This window comes from Rhipicephalus sanguineus, chromosome 1, assembly GCF_013339695.2.
Source record: "Rhipicephalus sanguineus isolate Rsan-2018 chromosome 1, BIME_Rsan_1.4, whole genome shotgun sequence".
Classification (NCBI taxonomy): domain Eukaryota; kingdom Metazoa; phylum Arthropoda; class Arachnida; order Ixodida; family Ixodidae; genus Rhipicephalus; species Rhipicephalus sanguineus.
Genome location: NC_051176.1, coordinates 194,860,131 through 194,866,673, shown reverse-complemented (window position 1 = coordinate 194,866,673; position 6,543 = coordinate 194,860,131). Strand labels below are relative to the sequence as shown.

General features: G+C 47.2%; 1 long non-coding RNA gene across 1 annotated transcript; it reads left to right on the top strand.

Annotated features, from left to right (window-relative positions):
* The first annotated feature begins 2,153 nt into the window (after window positions 1-2,153).
* LOC125759584 (uncharacterized) lies at window positions 2,154-5,730 on the top strand. The gene is made up of 3 exons (XR_007417190.1): window positions 2,154-2,489; window positions 4,956-5,095; window positions 5,489-5,730. It is a non-coding gene; the product is annotated as an uncharacterized LOC125759584 (long non-coding RNA).
* Window positions 5,731-6,543: the final 813 nt, after the last annotated feature.

Sequence of the window (6,543 nt, the reverse complement as noted above, 5' to 3'; positions counted from 1 at the left end):
GTTTCAGCACCGTCTCCATGTGCGCTTTCGTGGGCGTGGTGAGGAAAGAGCGAATAAGCAGAAATATGTGTGAGCGCCTGCGCGGGTGAGCTGCGAGGCAAGAAGGCAGGACCCTGTTTTCCCCGTGCTGGGATGACTTCTCCGGCTGTGTACACTTCCTTGCAAACATTCGCTGTGTGTCAGGTATACCCTGTTCTCGTGACCAAATCTGCCCGGTCACATGCGTTATGGCATTTCGGCGAAGTGCCTATGTAGCGTCACGACGAGTGCTGTCTTTCTAAGAGAGAGAAAGAAGGAACACTTACAGACGCATTGTGGCAAACTGTCCAGCGAAGAACGCTGCTAACTGGCTTCATCAACTCTTATGCCGATGTCACATGCGCGATTTTTATCGCGATCAAGGCCGATCCGCATAAGGCTCGATCCGGATCAGGTGCATGCTACACGGTTACTTTTAATCGCGATCAGGCCCGATCGGGATCAAGACGATCGCGATCTGCGCATCGAGGTCTGGCTCCCACATCGCGATTTGACTGATGTCTGCGCCAAACTCGATTCGAATTAGTTTGGACCGTGTAGCAGCGATGATTGTTGATCGCGATCAAGAAATCCGATCTGGATCTACCTTGATCGCGATCTAAAGTGCCCGTGTGACACCGGCATTAGTGCAATTAGGCAGATTGGACGGAAACAAGTTACTTTACTATGCCATGGAACTACTAACGCTTTTACAGTTTTCTCAAACGCTCGTCCTGTCAACAGCTAAGAACATCAAGGAATTTGAACGCATGTGGTATGCGTATGGGACTAGCAGGTATCCTCGATTTTTTTAAAGACGATAGTCTTTCTTGGGATACTTAAACGGAGAAATTTTGGTCTGTCTTTCTGTCTGTCTGTCTTTCTGTTTGTCGGCACGTCCCTCGATTCAGCCACCCGGTCAAAGTTGAGCCACTTGCTTACCGCCCACCCATGTTGAACTGGTACGGCTGTTCCTACTTGTGAACGTTGTCGATCAAAAAGTAAATATCATGCATATCTGAGGTGCAACATCACTACACTCTAATCACGGTAACGTTTACGACAGCATAAAAAGACATGTAACTTATAATTTATAAGTTACGTGGCTGTTACAGCAATTTTATCTTTGTGTTTTCTTCATTTCCCTCTCTCATAAAGGTTACATCGACAGCAGCGTGCCAAGTTAAAAGCTAAAGCACCGCGATGAGCATTGTAACCTTTAGATTGTAACTTATAAAAGCGCAATGACTCATCCGTCAGGGGACCTACACTATGGAGTGGAAGTTTATTGATCAATGTGTCACATCGCGATCTGTCTTGTTCAAGGCTGGCTTTATCAATTGAACAGCGGATGATGTACACACAGAACGGGTCTTGACAGCAGAAAAGCAAATCACAGGAGCAGCGATTTTACATTGCGGCGTACTGAGGCAAGCGATGGTGGGGTATGAACTAAAACTGGAGTTCAATAAGGTGAGCCCGCTTCCAAAACCCGTAATTTATGAAGTGACATAATCTGCACAAACATCGGCAGAAGCACAAGAACGAAAAACTATCATATGTTGGTCAAATATTTGTGCTAAACAACTCATTATGTAGCTCTTATATCTATTTTGCTTTTAAGCCGCAGAAGTAATTAATTTGCCTCCGGGAAGCTTCGCATATGGCGACAAGATAAAGTACTGTGAGCACACGACAACCGACCAAATTAAACTGACGATACGATCGAAGAACCATCCCGTGGCGCGAGAAAAATATTTTTCCGAGACTCGCAATACAATTTATTTTAATTTCGCTGTCGTGTTGTCTAGTTTGTTTGTTTGTTTGTTTCGCGTTATAATTAACGGATCGTAAAGTGCAGCAAACGTCACGGGACAACATAGCACCAAACACGGTTAACCGTCATCAATTCGCCAACACGGGAGAAAAAGATGCCGCTGAGTTCACAAAACAGCGTGGGACGGCCGCTCCAGTAGAGAGGCCGCGTAGAGAGATGTATGAGCTCGCGGTGAGTAACAAATGTGGCGTCCTCGAGGCGCCGCTTCAACTTTATCAAACCAGGGACGGCGTCATCTCTCCTAGGCTTTGCACAGCTTGAGGTGTATGCCGGGAAGAGTATTCGAATGCGAGGCGGTTGGTGCGGTTGTTGAAGTCGCGTTTGTGCAGTGCTGCTATTCGTTTCATCGATTTAACCAGGTTTTACGCTCCCCGCTTTGTTAACGTGCCTGGTCTAATCGTGTTGTGTACGTGAGTGGCGTGTAACTAGTGATATAGCAAGGAAGGACAGTCATTAACGTGCGCGATCCGCCGCAAATCAGCCACGATGCATTGCAACGGGCACGTTCAGTGGGCTGCGCGGCCGTTGCGACGAGCTGCATTGCTGATTCTTCGCTTGCCTGAGACTCGCAATTGTCGAGCGGGTTGCATCCGTTGTTACGTTGCCCGAAGACCGCAGTAAATGTGATTTGCAGGTAAGCAATATTCTCTCTTCAGTACGTTATTTGCTTGTGTATATGTACTTATGTCGCGTGTTTGCCTGAAGTCATGCTCATGCTTACGCTACTGTACGAGATGGGTCGTGTCATACTTTTATGTAATCGTGTCATACTTTTATGTTTTAAATAAATCGTGTCATACTTTTATGTAATGCATTGTTATTGGCAGTATTTTCTCTGCGTTTGACATTACAAGATGAGTGTTTGGGCGTATATTATTATCAAACATCCGACTAAGATCATTCGTTACCATACACGTTTATGTGAGAAGAGATGAAGGACAGAAGTTTAACCCTTCTTGCTGTCGCCGTCTTGATACCTTCAACACGCTCGATGAAGGCTGCAATCACGGTGTGAAATACTGTAGGCGGCATAAACAAAGTGCTCCAGATCAGCTTTGCCCAGACGAGGTCTGCGTGCGCAGTAACTCGCTCCTGTCAATGGCAGTCTGGGCTGTTTGTCATGTCCTTGTCACCGGTACATGATATTTCGTGGCGTCTATACGCAACGTGTCGGCTAATTCAACTTTTCGCCATGCTTCAAACTCTGCTGCGGTAGTTTTAGGTGGACGAGTGAGGGCTTAAGGTGGTAATGCGGGCTAGTTGGTTGTGATCACTGGTGTTCATTTCGGTAGCGCAAAAAAAATTAGACACATTAAAAGAAAAAAAAAAAGCCCTCGTAGAGTGATGTAGCGCGTCGCGCCTGTGCAACGGGTTTTTGTGTGTTTCCTTGCAGTAAAGTCAGTTGATGTATAGCGCCCGTCCTGTCTACGTGTCCTCTCTTGTCTTTAATTGTTTTGCGCTACCGAAATGAATAAAGCTTTAAGTACCCGAAAGACAATGAAATGGCGTTAAGAGTGCGTTTTAAGTATAGTTTTAAGTGTCTTAAAGGAAATCACAGCATCCTTCCGTGTGTAGCTGAATGTAGCGAACCCGAGGCACTGCGCCGACCGAAGTAAACATTTAATATACACACACACAAAAGGACGTTTATGACGTGAAAAAATAAATGGTTAAATCCGGTGCTTTGGCTGAGCACGTTTCAGGGGACACGCAATCGACTGGGGGAAGGCACGTGCTCGCGCTAGAGAAAAATGACTGTCACGACGTCTTTATCTCGAGTAGCTCTTGATACCGGCCACTCCGTGTGTGTGCGTGCGTACGTGTGTGTGTGTGCTCGTGCGCGTGTGTGTGTGTGCTCGCGTGTTCGTGCACGCGTGTGTGTGTGCTCGCGTGTGTGTATGTGCTCGGGCGTGCGTGCGTGTTTGTGTGCTCGCGCGAGCGCGCGTGTGCGTGTGCGCGTGTGTGTTTGCTCGCGTGTGTGCTCGTGCGCGCGTGTGTGTGTGCTCGCGCGTGCGTGTATGTGTGCGCGCGCGCGTGTGTGCTCGTGCGCGCGTGTGTGTGTGCTCGCGCGTGCGTGTGTGTGTGTGTGCGTGTGTGTGTTTGCTCGCGCATTCGTGCTTGTGTGTGTGTGTGTGCGCGCGCGCGTGTGTTTGCTCGCGTGTGTGTGTGTGCTCGCGCGCGCGTGTGTGTGCGCGTATGTGTGTGCGCTCGCGCGTGCGTGTGTGTATGTGTGTGTGCGCGCGCGCGTGCGTGTGTGCTCGCGTGTGTGTGCGCGCGTGTGTGTGTGTGTGTGTGTGTGTGCGCTCGCGCGTGCGTGTGTGCGCGCTTGTGTGTATGTGTGTGTGTGCGCGCGCGCGTGCGTGTGTGTGTGTGTGTGTGTGTGTGTGTGTGTGTGTGTGTGCGTGTGCTTTTTGCTTTAGTTGGCTCAGTGCCTCGGGTTTTCAGCGTCACCACGTATCAACCCAACCAGACGGACTTCCGTCAGACTTCAAACTTCGGCGTGTTGACCTAACTTGAAACCTTACCGCAAATATATGCTGAAGTCATCTTCATTCCATAGTTGCACTCATACAGATCACAATGTACGGGATTCAAAATTCAGATAATTCATGCTCATGCTTACGCTGCTGTAAGAGTTGGGTCGAGTCAGAAAAATAAGTTGTCATGCTTTTACGCATTGTTGCCGGCAGTATTTGCTCTACGTCGCTCGATTACGTCTAAATGCGTCGCTATCGAAACGGGGCAGGTGAGAATATGTTACGCGATAAGCGATACGCTGTGGCTTAACGATTTTCAGATAGCACGAATGCCAGCAATCGTGCAACGTAGGAGTTCAAAGGGAGACATGGTCAGTGTGGTTGGTATGTCTTTCGATGTCCTTAGTTCCTTGGCGATAAAAATTTGTTCTCCGGCACTGAGATAACTTTTTTTGTGTGTTCTCGTTCTGTTCTAGTGTGCAAGCAACGTGTCATTGTGGTTAGAAAAAATGAATCAGTATACATGTGATTTAACTGTCAAAGCCGTAATGTTTAAAGGTACGTAGACAACACAAATGATTTTTCCCGCCATAATAAATGTGTTGCGTTGGAACTGTTTACAGCATACATCCCGCCCAAGGCATGCTGGGATGATCTACTATCAGGCAGCTTGGAAGCTTCCAGACGCCGATATGCCTTACGTTCGGTGCAGCCGAGGTTATGAACTGTCAAGTGGAAGATGCCCCTTGAGGAAAACAATTAGGTACGAGCATATTCAAGCTCTACGTGAAATGCCGATTATGGTCACTGAAAATTGTAAATTGTAATATTTCTGTTTCTAATCACCTGCTGTCGTGTTTCTGCTACTAAACTGTCACTTACATTATTGTATTGCTGACTTTTGTGCTAAACAGATGTCAATTGCATTTGGTATTAACGTGCGATTTAAATAAGATTTTTGTTTTCCGATAAACGTATTGCACAGGATAGTAGATTTGAGGAACGCTTATGTAGTGGTCAAGTAACACCCTTTTTTTTGGGGGGGGGGGGGGGGGGGGGAGTGGAGTATGTGTCTCACATTACATGTTATCGGCAGTTGTGTGCAAAGTGGCAGTAACCGTTGGAATAGTGTAAAATAACGGTCCTCTCCTTTTAGGATCGACTGTCCAGCGAGGAGATTGCGGAATCAGCAGCTGACATATTGACTGATGAAACATGATGGTGCGTGCAGCAAGAGAGGGTTTGACTGCAGAACCTGACCACCTGCTCCTGTAAATTTGTACCAACCACAGGCGAAAACAAGGGGAAACGCTTTGAATACCTGCGGTCTTCTATCAGCTAGACAAGTCCCTGAAGCTATAAATCAATAATCTGATGTATTCTGCTTTGGAGGTATAAAGCAACGAAATATGAATTCTTTTCGAATGGTTGATGTTTCTTTTTCCTTCAGAAAATTTCTTGGGAGCACGCACAACCCGAGCAACAAAAGTAAAGGACTGAAAATCACCCTCTTTTTGGCTGCCCTCTGGGTTTCAGCTGTCCTGCAGTACCAGCATTTATGGTATGCCGCACACATTAGTGTACTTAAGGAGAAGCACGACGCTGATCACGTATTATTTGCAGGGGGCTCCACTCAGTATGACCGCTCTATCCGTGGCCCACCGACCCAGGTGTCGCCTAACAAAGGGTATGTGCCTCTTTTTTCTTTCGATCTTCTTTCTGCGACACATTTCGGACCACTCGCTATGCACATGATCGGCCCAGCCAAGTGTCGTCTAGCAAAAGAAGCGTGGCTCTTCCTTTAGGGCTTCTTTCTGTGCACGCCTAATCTTTTGTACTTCTTTCTGCGGCTTTATTATGCAGCGTACAAATATGTACACAGAGTAATGAGAACTTTCACGGCGGTGTAATATGGCCTGCCCTGTCCTGAATACACACGCTGGAGCTTTGGAATAATTCTGGTACATGTCTGCTTAGAGCACAACAGTTGCGGTGTCCGTGGCAAGAGATGTACGCTTCCCTCATCGCAAGGAATAGCACAAAACAATTTCCTTTGGAGTTGGCTTAGAGCTTGCATGCATCATAACGTCACACCTTCGCCCACAAACATCGTGTTGTTCAAATGTGGTCTGCCACTAAAACGATAATTAAGAAAGGCAGGTGATTGACAGATATTCCTACTCATGAGTTGTGCCATGTGTATCAGACAAG